General features: G+C 41.0%; 1 pseudogene; it reads left to right on the top strand.

The window, feature by feature from the left end:
* Positions 1 to 647: 647 nt before the first annotated feature.
* On the top strand, positions 648 to 17370 carry LOC112849991 (protein SET-like; annotated as a pseudogene).
* The last annotated feature ends 612 nt before the right edge of the window (positions 17371 to 17982 follow it).

The raw sequence follows: 17982 nt of genomic DNA, 5'->3' as shown, positions 1-17982 counted from the left end.
AGCAGCAAGACACCACTGGGGCAAGAGCATGGCGCCTTCTGCCCAGGCTCTAACGCATGCCTGCAGAATAACAATCTGCTCTCGGTGCGCCAGGCAAAATGAAGGCTCTCTCAGCTGCCACTCAAGCGGGGCCTGCTAACACTCCTGCCCCTTGTTTCTGGCTCTTGGCATTGTTGGGGCAGGGAGTGCGGGGAGAGCTGCACACTTCCATGCTGGGAAAGGCAGCCCCCCCCGCCCCCCCAACTGGCGACCCCAGCCAGTCTTCGAAGGCCCAGACAACAGCAGTAGCCAGACGAGTTAGCAGAGCCCTTAAACCTCGTGGCGAACTCGCTGAACATTCAGGAATTTGAGGATTGTGGTTTCAGAAAATTCTGGCCTCTGCCTCCCTCATCCCCCAACTCCAAACAACAACAACAACCACAACAACAACGACAAAAACCCAAACTCATCTCAAATTCTTTTGGCATGGCAAGACTGTCACAATGTTTGATTGCAGCACCGATGTCCTTCCAACACCCTTTAAAGGACAGGGCTGACAAATTTCCAACAGCACCGGGGCGGCCCTCAAACTATATGATCTGGACCCGGTTGGATAAAAAGTGATGCTATCGAAGAAGACTGATCAGGGATTATGATAAGCAGAGGACATGGTGAATGTTGGAAGTAGCAAGCTTATTGCTGATCTTTACACTGTAGGCAAAAGAAGTGACATGCCAAAAACAGCACACCCAGAATATACTCATTACAGGAGGGAGCAACACATTCGTAAACTCAAAGTGTGGTTGCACATCAGAGGTAAGCCTCAAAGCTTGTCTCAAAGCAAGGACTGGTGTCGATCCCCAGCCAACTTAAAGGATGAACGGGGCCATGAGACTATTTTAGGATAAAAATAATAACTACTACTTTTGAGCCCTATGTTTCAGGGATTTTAAATACATTAGCTAATGTAGGCCTAATGGCAGCCTTGTGAGATAGATACCATTGTTCCCAATTTCTATACAACCGAGCACTGTGAGGCCTGGGGCAGTTAGGAAAGTTCTGCCTGACCCCAAAGCCACTGTTCTCAGATTCACAGTATTAATATGCCTCTCTGGGGCTCAAAGGAGACACAAAGCTGAGGACATGAACCAAATGTGGTTTGTTTGTTTGTTTGTTTCTTTCCTAAAGAATTCCAGTTTTCCTTGAGCTTGGATTAGAGCTTTATCTTAAAGAAGTAATCATAGTCACTCTTTCCAGATAAGACGCAACGTCTAATCTTGAGAAAAGCAGTGAGCATTTCCATTTCTGCTGAATGCATCAAAACCAAACCAATAAAGTCTAGCCTTTGTGACAGTTCTTTGTCTCTTCCGAGGCTAAAAATGTCTGGACACACTGAGTCAGTTGGAGTGTCAGCACTCTCTTGACCTGGCACACAACTGAATATGAGTCACTAAAAGGATTCGAAACTCAGGGTCAGGAAAACACTGCCATTAAGTCAGTATAGCCAAAAATATTCGGGCGTCAACCTTGTGCTCCTGGATGTAGCTTGTTCATTCATCTATTTGTTTATGCAGCCAGTAAATATCTATCCTAACACACTCACATATAAAACACAGAGTAAAAAGTCTAATGAATACAAAATAATATAGTGAAAAGCAAGTTCACACCACAGTCCTCCAGATTTTCTGCTTAAGGACAACTCCCGACACCAGTTTCCTGGGGATCCTTCTAGAGGTATTCAAGGCATAAATGTAACTTTCTCTTGCTTTTCTTTCTTTCTTTTTTTTTTAAATTTTTTTAAAGGTTTATTCATTTTTGAGAGACAGGGAGACAGAGCGTGAGCACGGGAGGGGCAGAGAGAGGGGGAGACACAGATTCTGAAGCAGGCTCCAGACTCTAAGCTGTATGCACGGAGCCCAACGTGGGGCTCGAGTTCACGAACCGTAAGATCCTGACCTGAGCTGAAGTCAGACACTTAATTGACTGAGCCACCCAGGCGCCCCTCCCTTGCTTTTCCTAACTGTTATTGAATCCTTGCGATAGCCTGAGCACTGGTTTATATAAAGTGATGGCCAAGACTCGGCCCTGCCCCCCGAGGAAGAGGTGGATACATAAACCAATTGCCACCATATGATTGAGAAGTGCTCTGATGTTTATGGGAATGGTAGTGATCTGAGTAGACTAGGGCTGAAATGCTAATGGATCCGATCAGCTGTTGCAATAAATTGTTGTCACCAGTGCTTGCAAATTATTTTTTTAAAAGGTTATGGCTTATTCCTGTGATAATCATTTATTCAAACTAATATTAATATCAAATTAATATTCTGACTTTCTTTTGTGAGTGATACGGAAAGATGTGGAGGTCAAGCTGGTTCCCTGAGAACTGTGTGTGACCCTGGGCATGCCCATGGTATGTCCTCCCACAAATGTGATCTGATCCACATGTTGGGAGGTTGAAAATTTCAGACATCCAGTGGTTAATGGGGGCCATAATAGCCTCATTTTCTGGGATACCACCAGAAAGCTTTCCCCAAATATTATATGCTTCGCATTCAGTTGGGATATCAGTCTCTTGGTTGCCTGGTTTCAAAACATTCATACTTGTAATAGGATGGAAGTCAGGAAGTGGCAAAGCCGCCCATCTGGATTGAATACAGTTCGGGACAGTAGTCTGTGCACCGTGAGGCAGATAACGTTTTGCAGATTTAAGAGACAGTCGAATCTGATGCATGTGGATGCAAGCTACTGGTGGAAAGCCAGGAGCAGACCCTTTGAATGGACCTGGATTTATGGGAACTACTCAGGAGCTTGTAGGCTTTGAGGAGGGACATAGAGTGGTTATTTTGTTCACAAAGAGTTGACTTCAGTTAGCCTGGATTCTCACCCCATATTGAGTTTTATTTCCAGTATGAATGTAAACCAGCTCCAGACACAGATTCTCGGCTCAGATGCTCGGACTCTGCTCGATGACGGATAGAGAGTTAAAGGGAGAAAATAAAAAAGGGCATAAATAAGTTTCACATGATTTCCAATCCAAACTAAGAGTTGGCTCTGTTTCACTCAATCAGCCAGGGGCAGAGAGCATTTTGCAAGCTTCAGTGGCTCTTTCAGAAAACCTGGTCTATATCCTGTTTTCAAAAGGAAACCCAGAACCTGTCAGATGTGCCCTGTTTCTGTTTCTGTGGCAGCTCACCTCGTAGCTGTTCTAAGATAGAAAGTGGCCCAAGTACATTCGTTCTCCTCTAGTCCTTCCAAATGTGCCCACCTGAGGGACGACACATTTTGCTGGTTGTTTTAACACATGAGGCAGAAATGCATCTAGGAATGAAGCACAGCTGAATTGTCAAAGGTAGGTCCATAAAATACAATCCTTCCCAAGGATTTCCTTCCTGGGGAGCCCAGGTGGCCCCAGCTTGACAGCAGGGTCTCTGTGCTAACTTAGGTTTTCATATCATGTCAGAAAAATAGAAATATAATTCTCTTCCCTTGCTAGAAAACTCAAATTTGTATAGTTTTTTTTAATTTTTTTAACGTTTATTTATTTTTGAGACAGAGAGAGATAGAGCATGAATGGGGGAGGGGCAGAGAGAGAGGGAGACACAGAATCGGAAGCAGGCTCCAGGCTCTGAGCCATCAGCCCAGAGCCCGACGCGGGGCTCGAACTCACGGACCGCGAGATTGTGACCTGAGCTGAAGTCCGACTCATAACCGACTGAGCCACCCAGGCGCCCCTCAAATTTGTATAGTTAAAGAACAAATATTAAAGTCTCTTTTTAATAAGTGCTATGATACAGGGTATGGAGTATGAGAGGGATTCCCCCCCCACACACACACACCTCTATTCCTTCCTTCTTCCTTCCTTCCTTCCACATGAGGCCGAAGTAGACCTGAGTGAAATCTTGCTTTTTGCTCAGTTTCTTTTCCCTAGCTGAGTTAAAGCACAAAAAGAGTGTATTTTCCAAGTACCTTATGGGATCCTGACAATTTATTTCTTCCCTTTGCTTTGAAAATGACCCCTAAAGAGATAAAATTGTTTGCATTAGTTCTTAGAGAAAAGCAGCCAAGGTTTTATTAAAAACACTGCCCTTTGTATTCTTGCATATTTTCTTTCCCTGTCTAATATGGGAAGATATCAAATGTAAAAGAAACACAAACATAAGACACTGCTCCTTTCATCTTCACTCAGTTTCCAAAATCCTCCAACACATTACCTTATTCTTCTTATTAAACTTTAAAAAGGAGCAAGTGGAATGCTGCATTTAAATTTTGAGGACTGAGGACTTGGGATAGGCAATCTGCATTGTGTCATTTGTTAGATTCTCCTAAGATCTTCTCACTCTGTATTGGGACTGGCAAAACATTTTTATACCTCGGGGAACACATTCATATCAACTGGTGTCTTATGGAACTCAATTCTGGAAATTCCTCTTCTTTGATGTGACTGGATTCTTTAATTTTTAAGAAACAGAGATGAAAAGTGTCACTGATCCCTGGTAGAGTAAATAAACCTTAAAACAAGTTCAAGGTTTCCCTTAAACATATATAATGTATTATTGATAATGCTTGGAACGGCAAAACTCTAAAATACATATAAGAAATAATTCAAAGATGAAATATAATGATGAAAAATAATATAATGAAAAATATATGATGACTTCTGTTTTCCCTTTTTTTTTTTTAATTCCCAGCCTAATTTTGTTCACTAAAACCTGTCTCTGTCAAAGCCATCTTAACAAAAAATTTTTTTAATGTTTATTTACTTTTGAAGGAGAGAGAGAGAGTGTGTGAGCAGGGGAGGTACAGAGACAGTGGAAGACACAGAATCTGAAGTAGGCTCCACGCTCTGAGCCATCAGCACAGAGCCCAACGCGGGACCTCGACCCACGAGCTATGAGATCATGACCCCAGTTGAAGTCAGACACTTAACTGATTGAGCCACCCAGGCGCCCCCAAAGCCATTTTTAAAAGCCGAAGTTATGAAGCAGCAGACTCCGTAGCATAATGGGGACAAAATCTTGTGATAAAATTCTTAATTTTTTTCACTTAACCTGTTATGTTTTTTAAAAAAGACTAAAGGAAACATACCAAAAGACTATCCTAGAATTATTCCTTATATTCTTCTTCTTTCTTTTTTTCTCCTTTTTGTAATTTGGGACAAATTACTTTTCGAACAACAATTACAAAAAGACCAGCCATAGTCCTTATATTTTTCATGGGTCTGATTTATCCTGGACCACCCTGTACTTGGAGATGCAGGCCTCTGACTTAAAAAAAAAAAAATATGTACTTTAAACTTTGAATAGCTTATCAGAAACCATAATGGTGCCTGATAAAATCTCAGCCCTCAAAGAAAAAATATTTGAGGGGTACAGTGCGTGCTGGGATAAACAGTTTGAAACCAAGTGAATAATGAGGTTACTGAGTCAGTGATGAGCACACCTGAGTTTTGATAAGCATGACCCAATAGCATGTGGTGAAATCCTCCATCCACGGAGAGTGTCTCATCTGTACTGAACTCACCAGAAGGAGCCTTTAGTTCCTATAAAGCAAGGTACAATAAATCAGGGGAAAGCTGCAGATCCTGTCAGACCTGCCTGCATTCCTTTCCCCTCAGTGATTCCCTAGTTCAAGAGGGTTCATCCTTCGGGAATATTTCAACACCCTTTTGGAAGCTATGCCAAAATCCAGGGTTTTGACAGCTTGATAAAGCCTTATATTATCCTGTGATAGAGAAAAACCTGACTCTGGGAAGGGCTAAATTATCAAAGGCAGTACCGAGTAGCAACAGTGAGTTAACTGGCAGATCTTGAGGGGATGAGAGTGCCTTTGAACTTGCTGGGAATTTTAACAGCAAGAGTGCAGATTCCTAGGAGAAAAGCTGTTACTAAAAGAAGACAAAGAACTAGTGAGTAGCTCTCCAGCTGGATAAAAAGACAGGAGTTAGAATCCATCGGCTATAGAGTCCTATGTTCCATTTCCATCATTATACTGGGGGAGAGAGTAGATTCAGAGAAATTTGTGGGATGGTGTTGAAAATAGATGCCCCAAACAAGAAGCTGGGGGGGGGGTGTGTTCATTTCTTTTAGTATTATGGACTAGAATTTAAAATATCAGTGTGAAGAGGGAATTAACTGGACTTGGTGGAATGACAAATCAGGAGCCATTGGGGAATCTGGTGATTTTATAGATGCTGAGGCTGAGTTCAGCTCTCTTCCTGGGAACTATTCTCTGAAGTCAGGGCAAGTTGGGAACAGAGCGGGCAAAGGGAAGGGTGGAAATTAGGATGAGAATGACTTTTGTAGTGTATCATTTCCCTCAAACATTTATTGCTTTTCCCTTCCTTCTTCATTCAGCAAATACTTCCTGACCTTCTCCTTATGCCTAGCATTCTACTGGGCCCTTGGGATTTGAAGACAGGAGAAGTCCTGGTCTTGAAGAGTCTGCAGTAATGGCAAATACTAACTCCTATTCTCTTTCTGGTTAGGAGTAGCTCTGAGGACCTGACGCACTGTCCCATATTTCTATTACCTTACATCGCGGATTTGAAGACATTTCTCATTTCACCTAAGTTTACTCTTATTATTAAAGCCATTGGTTAAATGTATTAAAGTAGGTTAAATTTTGATGTTATTAATTATGCTTTTTCACCTTAATAAATTAACTCATTTGAAAACAAAATCCCAAGTCAGAGAGACCTTCCGTTCTGGCTACTGTTTTTAACAATATGGCTTCTAAGTTGATTTCATGAACCGCTTTTTCCCTATGTTGGAATCTGGGGACAGTATTACAGATTTGACCTGCAGGGGGGAGATGAATTAATTTTTATCAGTTAGACATCTAGCTGGTCTGAAAACAACCGCTGAAGGGTATTTGTTTGTTTTTGCCTACAAAAATATGGACAGCCACGCAACCAAAATGTAAAGTTTGTAAAAGGAAAGAAAAATCCCTACTTTGTCCTACCCAATCTTCTCTGAAGACAGGAGGAAGAAACTTCTGTAACTTTCCAAGAAGTGAAACCAATTGACATTTTAAAAAGCCACATTATACTCATAACCAGTAATATAGTAAGTTTTCAGAGGAGCCATTTCTGATCAGTCAGAATATAAAATAGAATTCAAATACCTATTTCCTTTATAGGCTTAAATTATTTTGACTAACAAGCTCAATATTGCTCTAGAAAAATTTCTCTATTTTGCCACTCTTTTGTGTGGCAAATTTTAGTTTCTCAAGGATGCCACGGGGATGGAACATTGAAGGCCCCTCCTGATCCCTGCCTCCAGAAATTTATGCCCCGCTGTAGTCACTTCCTACAATCCACGGCATCACGATTGGTCCGTGCAACAAAAGATTGTGGCAGAAGTGATGGTATGTCCTTTCCTGGGCTAAATCGTAGAAGACATTCTAGCTTCTGCCTCCCAATCTTTCTCTTTGTCTCTTTGATCATTCCCTCTGGGAGGCACCAGCTGTTGGGTTGTGAGGACAGTCAGGCAGCCCTGTGAATCATCATGTGGCAAGGTACTGAGGCCTCCTGCCAGCAGCCATATGAATGAGCCATCTTGGAAGCAGATCCTCCAGTGCTGCATAAGCCTTCAGATGACTGCAGCCCCTGCCAGACAGCTTGACTGCAACCTCGACAGGGACCCTGAGCCAGAACCATTCGGTTAAGTCATACCCAGATTCCTAACCCATAGGAACTGTGTGAAATAATGAATGTTTCCCGGGTTAAGCTGCTAAGTTTTGGAGTAATTTTTTATGCAGCCAGAGATAATGAATACAAGGGTCATTTCAACCCGGGGATTCGTTGCTTTTCTGATCCTCTGATCACACTCGGAATGTCTACCACGTGAAATACTCTTACCAGGAGTCCTCGGAAGCTTTAAATCTCCTCATTTCCCGGGGTTCCTGGCTCATTGGGTTAAGCTTTTGACTGGTTCAGGTCATGATCTTGGGGTTCGTGAGTTTGAGCCCTGCGTCGGGCTCTGTGCTGACAACTCAGAGCCTGGAGCCTGCTTCGGATTCTGTGTCTCCCTTTCTCTGTCTCTCCCTCACTCATGCTCTGCCTCTTTCTCTCTCAAAAATAGATCAACATAAAATAAAGGTTTTATCTTTTAAAATAAATGAATAAATCTCCTTAGTTCCTTGCATATCTCATGTATTAATACACATATTGTATATGCATACTTGTCTAAAGTTAATACCTTTTTTTGTAAATGCTTTTTAAAGTTTGTTTTTCCTAAATAAGACAATACATGCTTATTAAAGAAAATGTGGAGGGAAAGCTAATAAAAATTACCCATACTTTTGACACCCAAAGAGAACTATTATTAATATTTGTGTGTACTTCCTTTCATTTTCTTTCTCGTTTAAAAAGAAGTTGTGACCATACGCTGTATACCATGCTTTCAACAAGCCAAGTTCATTTTCTTTAATAACAAAACCCAATAATGTGCCTTGCTCATTCTTGTCATTCAGCTCCCTGCTCTGAGTGACAGGTTCCCAGGGAAATCAGATGTGACTGTGCCCTAAGTGTGCAGAAGGCCCGTGAGGGTGTCGTGGGTTTGGAGCCAGGGCCTGGCAGGGAGTGATCAGTGTCTGGGGGTGCCAGACACATGGGAAATGATTTATACCAACGACCAGTCGCCTCTGCACACATTCTTTTTATTTTCAGTACTAACATGTGTGTAAAGGGCCACTCCCTGCCCAGCAACCCGTATTTATATCCACAAACTTGTTAAGAGAATCTACACTCCTTTAATTTTCTGTTCCTCTTCAAATAGGGCTGTGTAGAAATGTGAATTTACTAAATGCTGATGAAAGCATCAGCAGCAGGGCCCTTTCCAAGGCCCTGGGAGGGGTGCTAGCAATGTGTTCACATGGTCGTGTATTATAAAAAAAAAATTTTTTTATTGTTTATTATTTTTGAGAGAGAGAGAGAGAGAGACTGAGAGCAAGCAGCGAAGGGGCAGAGAGAGGAGACACAGAATCGGAAGCAGGCTCCAGGCTCTGAGCGCTCAGGACAGAGCCCGACGCGGGGCTCGAACTCACAAACTGCGAGATCATGACCTGAGCTCTAATTGGCCGCCCAACCGACTGAGCCACCCAGGTGCCCCTCACATGGTCATGTATTTATATAAAGTTAACAAGAGTGAGAAACTTCAGTCACAATTGTGAAGACAGCCATCTCTTTCCTCTCTGCCCCTGCCCTGCAGAACGTATACACTTGCCATTATGCAGGGTGGGATTAAGTGTTTGGGAGCATTTTGTTTTTATAAATTTTTGTCTTCTTCTTCTTCTTTTTTTTTTTTTTTTTTTGACTAGGCATGGAAAAATCATGATTCAGGACCTAGAATGTTAGAGATACGACTTGGTCTCTAAATGGCAGTTTTGTTTTTTTTTTTCCAATTACTTGTACTGTAAGCAGAATTTATTATTTGTTAGTCTTATTTGTGAAGTCATTGGGAATTTTTGAGCTTTGAGACTTACAGAATTAGAGGGCTTCTAATGAGCCCAGTCTGTTCTAAATGGCTGTATGTAATTCCAAGATTGTTTCATCAGAATCTATAGGTCCTCAAGCAACCCTCCTCTTTGTTGACTCCTATTCCTTGACTCTATGCATATTTTTTTAAGAAAATGGCTGCCTCTCCAGTTTTTCACTGTAACCCTTCAATTAAGAAAAAAACAAATAAATTTAACCTACTCCATGCAATACCTTTAAACAAACAAGGAATGCAAAATACACAGTACCAACCAGGTGGGTGATGCCCTTTATAAAAGACTGTGCAACAAACAAACAAAGAAACAAACAACACAAAGAAAAAAGGGACAAACAAAAACCCAAACTCTTAACTATAGAGAATAGATGGGTGGTTACCAGAAGGGGTGGTGTAGGAGGCTAAGTGAAATAGGTGATAGACAGTAAGAGTACCCGGGTGGCTCAGTTGGTTAAGGGTACAACTCTTGATTTCCACTCAGATCTTGATCTCACAGTTTGTGAGTTGGAGTCCCGCCTCGAGCTTTGTGCTACAGAGCCCGCTTAGAATTCTCTCTCTGCTCTTCTCTCTCTCTCTCAAAATAAATTAAAAAAAAAAAAAAAAAAAGAGTACCCTTATTACGATGAGCACTGAATAATGTATAGAATTGCTGGAAAAAAAAGAAAAAGAAAAAGACTGTGCTACTTGGATGTTTATTCATTTCACCTGTTGATTAGAGGAATTTATCCCTTTTTTTAAAAAAAATTTTAATCTTTACCTATTTTTGAGAGACAGAGAACAAGCAGGGGTGAACAGAGAGAGAAGGAGACAGAATCCAAAGCAGGCTCCAGGCTCTGAGCTGTCAGCACAGAGCCTGATGTGGGGCTCGGACTCAAGAACTGTGAGATCATGACCTGAGCCGAAGTCAGAGGCCCAACCGACTGAGCCACCGGGGCGCCCCAATTTATTCTTCTCTTAAAACAACTTTTTGAACAACATAAAAATCAATTCAATGCCTGCTGTGGCAGCCACAGAGATGCATTGTTCAGATGTCCCCTTAAGAGAACCTGCTGTGGGTGCCTGGCAGAATGGCAAGCCCAGGTGCCACATCTTCGGAGCCTATAGCACTCACACGGAGCCCCACCCTTCTGGGCCATTGACGGAACACTGCTGAGGTACCTGGGTACCAGTTGCGGTCCACCCTGCCTGATACAGGATTCCTCTCATGGGCAACTTTTGTGCAGACCCTCCCCCATCAGCCTGTCGAGGCTTTCTCAGAACTGTGCCAGGTTCTGAGGCTCTTCCTATCCAATCTTTACTTCCCCCTCTCCCTTCACAGGCAGCGGACCTGATCATGGTCTGACCCTCTCTTTGTCTATTCCTACTCTGTCTGTCTCCCTCTGTCCTTCATAGGCTTCCCCTCAGTAAATCTCTGGCATGTCAAATCCCGTCCTAGCATCTGCTTCTCTGTGCATCTGAAATGACACATATGTACATTGTTAAAAATGAACTAATCCGGAAGGGCTTATCCTAAGAAGCAACAGTTCCCCATCCTCCTCTTGAATAACGCCTTTCCCCAATCGCTCACACGGGGAACCACTTTTAACAGTTTTTCTTTTTAGCTCTTTTGGTAGTTACCGTATCTGTAAAAGAATACATTTATGACAGGGGCACCTGGGTGGCTCAGTCAGTTAAGCATCTGACTCTATTTTGGGTCACAGTTCATGAGATCGAGCCCCACGTCGGGCTCGGCACTGACAGCGTGGACCCTGCTTGGGATCTCTCTCTCCCCCTCTTTCTCTCAAAATAACTAAATATTTAAAAAGAGTATGTTAATGGGGTGCCTGGGTGGCTCAGTTGGTTAAGCATCCGACTTCAGCTCAGGTCATGATCTCACAGTCCGTGAGTTCGAGCCCCGCGTCGGGCTCTGGGCTGACAGCTCAGAGCCTGGAGCCTGCTTCTGGTTCTGTGTCTCCCTCTCTCTCTGACCCTCCCCCGTTCATGCTCTGTCTCTTTCTGTCTCAAAAATAAATAAACGTTAAAAAAAATTAAAAAAAAATTAAAAAATAAAAAGAGTATGTTTATGACATACTGTATATTATTTATTTTGCTATTATTTGTTATATATTTTTATGTACTTGTTATGTGTTATATGTTATATGTATAAATATATATTTGTCACGTATTATTGTTTATCGCTGTAATATGTTTACGCAATATCTTTCTTTTCTTTTTTAACCATGGAGGTATAATTTAAAAAAAAAATTTTTTTTTTTAACATTTATTTATTTTTGAGACAGAGAGAGAGCATGGACAGGGGAGGGTCAGGGAAAGAGGGAGACACAGAATCCGAAACAGGCTCCAGGCTCTGAGCTGTCAGCACAGAGCCCAACGTGGGGCTCGAACCCACGGATTGCGAGATCATGACCTGAGCCGAAGTCAGACGCTTAACGACTGAGCCACCCAGGCGCCCCCCCCCTTTTTTTTTTTAATTTTTTTTAACACTTATTTTTTTTTGAGACAGAGAGAGCATGAACAGGGGAGGGTCAGAGAAAGAGGGAGACACAGAATCGGAAACAGGCTCCAGGCTCTGAGCTGTCAGCACAGAGCCCGACCATGGAGGTATAATTGACATAAAATAAACCACTTATATTCAAAGTGAACAATTTGAAAATTTTTGACATTTGTGTACACCATGAAACTATCACCACAATCAAGAGAGTGAACATACCTATCACCCCTGAAACTTGCTTCATGCCTCTTTAAAATCATCCCTCCTATCTCTCTCTACAGTCCTTGATCTGCTTTCTGTCACATGGATTAGTTTCCTCTTTCTATAATCTTATATAAACGCAATCTTACAGTAAGTACAACTGGAGGGGCGGCTTCCTTTACTCAGCATAATTAATTTGAGACTCGTCCGTGTAGTTATGTGTATCTGTCGTTTATTCTTTTTTACTGCTATGTGGCACATCCCATTGTATGAATGTAACACAATTTCTTTTTCCATTCATCTTTTGGTGGACAGTGGGGTTGTTTCCACTTTGGGGCTATTACCAATAGAGTTGCTATGAATATTTGTGCACAAGTGTTTGCGTAGGCATACATTATATTCTCTCTTTTCTCTTTCAATGATCGTTGTCCTTTATTGCCTAAAGTCCAGTACATTGGGTGCCATTTTTTCATATATTTTGTCTGATGATTTTGTTGTTTCAAGCAGGATGGTAAATCTCGTCCGTCTTACTCCATTTGACTGGAAGCAGAAATATTTTGTACCTCTTTCATTTATCATAATCTTCCTTTAGGTGATGATATGCCATTACACGTATGGCATAAGAATCTTCACCACAGCTCTGTTTCTCCTGTCCTGGCCTTTGTGCTATGGTTGTCAGACTATTACACACTCTTCAGCGGATTGTTTTTCTTTTCCTCTTTAACAATTTTAGACAATCTCTGTTGATTTCTTTGATGATAGACATAGATTGAGTTCACTTATCTTCCATCTTCCAAACTCGGCCTTCCTCTCCTCCGCTTCAATACGATTACGTCACCATTTTTAGATCCTTTGTTAGTTGCCTTTGTAACTGTATAAAAATATAGTTTTATATAGTGACATCCTTATTTTTAATTCCATCAACTACTGACAATATTTCTTGATGCTTCACTTTGTGAGGTGAACATATGAACGTCTTTATCCTTTCCTTCATCTCTGTATTCCTTTCTACCACATTTAAATGCTTAATTCTTTTGGAAACATTTTAAAAATATTTATTTATTTATTTAGAGAGAGCACAAGTGGAGGAGAGGGGGCAGAAGGAGAGAATCCCAAGCAGGCTCTGCGCTGTCAGTGCAGAGCCCAATGTGGAGCTTGCACTCACAAACTGTGAGATCATGACCTGAGCCGAAACCAACAGTCAGACACTTCACCCACTGAGCCACCCAGGTGCCCCCCAAATGCTTAGTTTTAACTTCTATTGTCAAGAAAGGGAACATGCATCTTGTTCTACCACCAGACCTAAGTGTTCCTTTTTCCTGGTGTGTGCGTTGATTCCAAGAGCTGCAAATTGGTCAACAGGGTTTACAACTTTTTCTATATGAAGATTGTTAACAGGTCAGCCACGTACTGTACTATAGTTACACATCTTTTTTACATAGTCTTGTGTGTTTCTTGGGATTTCTAATTGTCTCTTTTGCCCCACCCCATGTCCTGCATTGCTGCATTTTTTACAACTTGATATTCCAACTTCTTCACGATACTATCAAATCTGAATTCCTTCTCATGTACATTTTCTTTCCAGACACCTACCTTTTGGAGACCTTGTTCTACCAGCTCTAAACTGGATTTTTGGGTTCTACATTTGGTGAAAAGTTGTCACCCTAGGTCTTCCTTCCATTTTCTCCTGACTGGCTGAATTGTTTCTTGAGCTCCACAAATTTTTAGTTTACTCCCCTATTTTTCTGGAACACATCCTTGAGTCATTTCCATAGAATGGGAATATTGGAGGTAAACTTACTGAGTTCTTCCTTGACTTACAATGTCTTTATTCTACTCTCAAATTTAATTAATAATTTGAGTATTGAATAAAATAAAATAATTTTCTCTCAAAACTTTGAAGGCAGAGTTCCATTGTCTTGTAGCATTTGGTATTGCTAAAGAGAAGTTTAATGCCAATCTGATTTTTTAGAAAGGAAGACAATTTACTTTTCCTCTCTGAAAATTTTTGGATTTTAAGAGACCTTTGATATTATGATAGGGATTGCATTACACGTGTACATTGCTTTGGGTAGTAGAGCTGTTTTAACAGTATTTGTTCTTCTGATTCATGAGCATGGACTGTCTTGGTGAAAATGCAAATTGGTGCAGCCACTCTGGAAAGCAGTATGGAGGTTCCTCAAAAAGTTAAAAATAGAACTACCCTATGACCCAGCAATTACACTAGGAGGTATTTACCCAAAGGATACAAAAATACTAATTCAAAGGGATACATGCACCCCTATGTTTATAGCAGCATTATCTACAATAACCAAACTATGGAAACAACCCAAGTGTCCACACACACACACACACACACACACACACACACACACAGAGAATGGAATATTACTCAGCCATAAAAAAGAATGAAATCTTGCCATTTGCAATGATGCGGATGGAGCTACAGAGTATTATGCTAAATGAAATAAGTCAGAGAAAAACAAATACCATATGATTTCACTCATATGTGGAATTTAAGAAACAAAACAAACCAGCATAGGGAAAGAGAGAGAGGGAGAATGGCAATCCCAAGAAGCAGACTCTTAACTATAGAGAACAAAATGATGGTTACCAGAGGGGAGTTGGGTGGGGGGTGGTTAAATGGGTAATGGGGATTAAGGAGTGCACTTGCTGCAGTGAGCACTAGTTATTGCACGTAAGTGTGGAGTCACTATCGCACACCTGAAACTAATGTTACACTGTATGTTAACTAACTGGAATTTATTATTTTTTAATTTTTATTATTTTTTTAAATTCTTTTTTAATGTTTATTTATTTTTGACAGAGAGAGAGACAGAGCATGAGCAGGGGAGGGGCAGAGAGAGAGGGAGACACAGAATCCGAAGCAGGTTCCAGGCTCTGAGCTGTCAGCACAGAGCCCGACGCGGGGCTCGAACTCACGGACCGCGAGATCATGACCCGAGCTGAAGTCGGATGCTCAACCGACTGAGCCACCCAGGCACCCCTAACTAACTGGAATTTAAATAAAACCTTTTAAAAAATCTTTGATATTCTGAAATTTCACCATTTTGTGACTGAGCGGGGTTCATTTTTCATTCACTGTGTCTGGCATTATAGCATTTTTTTTTCCTTCTGTCTTCAGTCTAGAGACTCGTGTCTTTCAGCTGAGAAATTCTTTTTTATTATTTTTTTGTTTATAGTTTCCTGTCATCTCATCTGTTCTCTCTGGAGCTTCTAGTCATTGAACATTCACCGCTTGGATTTATACTTTACAATTTAACCTTTCTTTCACATTTTCAATCTACCTGTATTTTCTACTTTCTTTGAGATTTCTTTGATTTTTATTTTTCAATCTGTTTTTAAAATTTCTGCTTAACCTACCATATTTTTAATTTCTAAGGACTCTTTTTTATTCTTGGGCCCTACCTTTTTTATTGTATTTATTTCTTGAATTACAACCTTAATTATTTTTTTTTAATATTCTCTTGAGGATACTACTTATAGTTAAAATATTCTTTTCTAGCAAATGTTCTTAAGATGTGCAAGTTTGTATATATTTTATATGTAAAATGAGTCTGGACATGTCCATGGACATACATTTTCAACTGCAGGCATTTGTAAAATCTACCTAGAGACATTATTTTTCCTCCTGGTAGATGTAAATTTCTTCAGCATGAGCTGAGTTTTCAAAATATGGAGTCCACATGTTCAGAGTATGTGCTTCCTCACTGAACTAGCCCAGCCAGTTAGCCTTAGTGAAAGTTGTTTTTCTCCTTTCAAAAATTTGGGAGGTCTTTTCCTTTTTACTGTATATTTATATTCTACCTGTCAGTTGATGATCTGAGGCCAAGTGGTCAACATTGGAATAATGTTTGACTGGAGACAAATGGGGAGACTTAGCAACCAGGACAGAAACTTTTGCAAGAGTTTGAAAACTGATTGATATGGTCCCTCAGAGTGCTCCTAGACATGGAGTGGGGAGTGTGTGTGTGTGTGTGTGTGTGTGTGTGTGTGTGTGTGTATGTGTGTGTGTGGGAGGATGGGGGAGGTCATCAACCTGCTATTTATTCCTCTCAGAATCTGCCTTTCTTCTAGACAGACTAGTTGGGTGATCTGACTACGGTAATTCAGAGATTTAAAAGTATATGCAAGTTGACAAACTGCATCAAAATGTTAGTCAGCCATGCTTATTTCTGGGCTTCAGGATGTGGGATGTTATCTTTCCTTGCTAAAAAAAATACGTATCTGGGGCACCTCGCTGGGTCAGTTAGAAGAGCATGCAACTCTTGATCTTGGGGTCATGAGTTTGAGCCCCATGTTAGGTGTAGAGATTACTTAAGTAGATAAAACTTAAAAAATACAATACAATACAATAAATTTGTATCTGGAGTAATCAAAGCTTCTTCCAGATGCGCGTCTGCTCTTGTTTCCTGGACTTTTGTCACAGTAGGCCCCCCGACACCAGTCTTCGCTCCCACCTCAAACAAAAAAACCTTTTTTGAGGCGTCAACTCCTCAGCACTTTCTGAAGGGAGAAAAAGAACAGCAAGAAGCAACTGAACATATTGATGAAGTACAAAATGAAATAGACTTAACGAACAAGCCAGTGAGGAGATTTTGAAAGTAGGACAGAAATACAACAAACTCCATCAACCGTCCTTTAAGCAGAGGTCCAGTTGATGCCCCAAATCCCAAAGTTTTAGTTAAAATATTTGTCAACCACGCACAAGTGTCTGCACTGTTTGGGGAGGAGGATGAAGAGGTGCTGCATTTTTCGACAAGAGTTGAAGTGACAGAATTTGAGGGTATTAAATCAGGTTACAAAATAGATTTTTATTTTGAGGAAAACCCTTACTTTGAAAAGAAAGTTCCATCCAAAGAATTTTGTCTGAATGAGAGTGGTAATTCATCTTCAAAGTCCACTGAAATCAAATGGAAATCTGGAAAGGATGTGACCACACGTTCAAGTCAAGTGCAGAATGAAGCCAGCAGGAAGAGACAGCATGAGGAACCAGAGAGTTTCTTCACCTGGTTTCCTGACCATTCTGATGCAGGTGAAGATGAGTTAGGAGAGGTCATCAAAGATGATATTTGGCCAAATCCATCACAGTACTACTTGGTTCCCAACATGGATGATGAAGAAGGGGAAGGAGAAGAAGAAGAAGATGATGATGATGATGAGGGGGAAGAAGGAGAACATGACTAATGGAACACTGATAGATTTGAAACTTTCTTTTTTTTATTTTCTCCAGTCCCTGGGAGCAAGTTGCAGTTTTTCCCTCCTCTTGTGCTCATTCACCCTGTTTGTTGAAGTCTCTTTTGTTTCCCTTTATACGTGGTGCTCAACTTACTTGGTGACAGGGTGGAGCAGTGAAATACCTAGTACAGAATACAGTGGGAAAAAAAAATCTCTACCCTTTCTGTTCCAAATTCATTTTTATCCCTTCCTGTCTTAGCAAAAACTTTATGAGCTCAATACTGCTGTGCTCTTTGGGGAAAAAAGAAAAACTCTTTGCTCCCTCAGCTCTGCTGGAAGCTGGAGAGTGCTACACTCTTGTGTAGTAGTGCATAGAATTCTAGTTTTTTCCCTCCTTTCTCTTATACTGGCTCAGAGATTACACTGTGTCTTTGTGGAAATATGGACAGTTAGCATTTACCAACATGTATCTGTCTACTTTCTCTTGTTTAAAAAAAAAAAAAAACAACTTTAGAAACTGAGGTTATAGAAGATCAGCCAAGGGTGGGTTTCAGATGTTTGGATGGATTAAGTGGGCACTTTGACAACAAGGCTTCTTCTTTGACGCATTTAATTGTGATG

This window comes from Puma concolor, chromosome C2, assembly GCF_028749965.1.
Source record: "Puma concolor isolate L17-30 chromosome C2, mPumCon1.1.hap2, whole genome shotgun sequence".
Classification (NCBI taxonomy): Eukaryota; Metazoa; Chordata; class Mammalia; order Carnivora; family Felidae; genus Puma; species Puma concolor.
The sequence above is the reverse complement of the archived record's forward strand: the minus strand, read 5'-3'. Positions and strand labels throughout refer to the sequence as shown.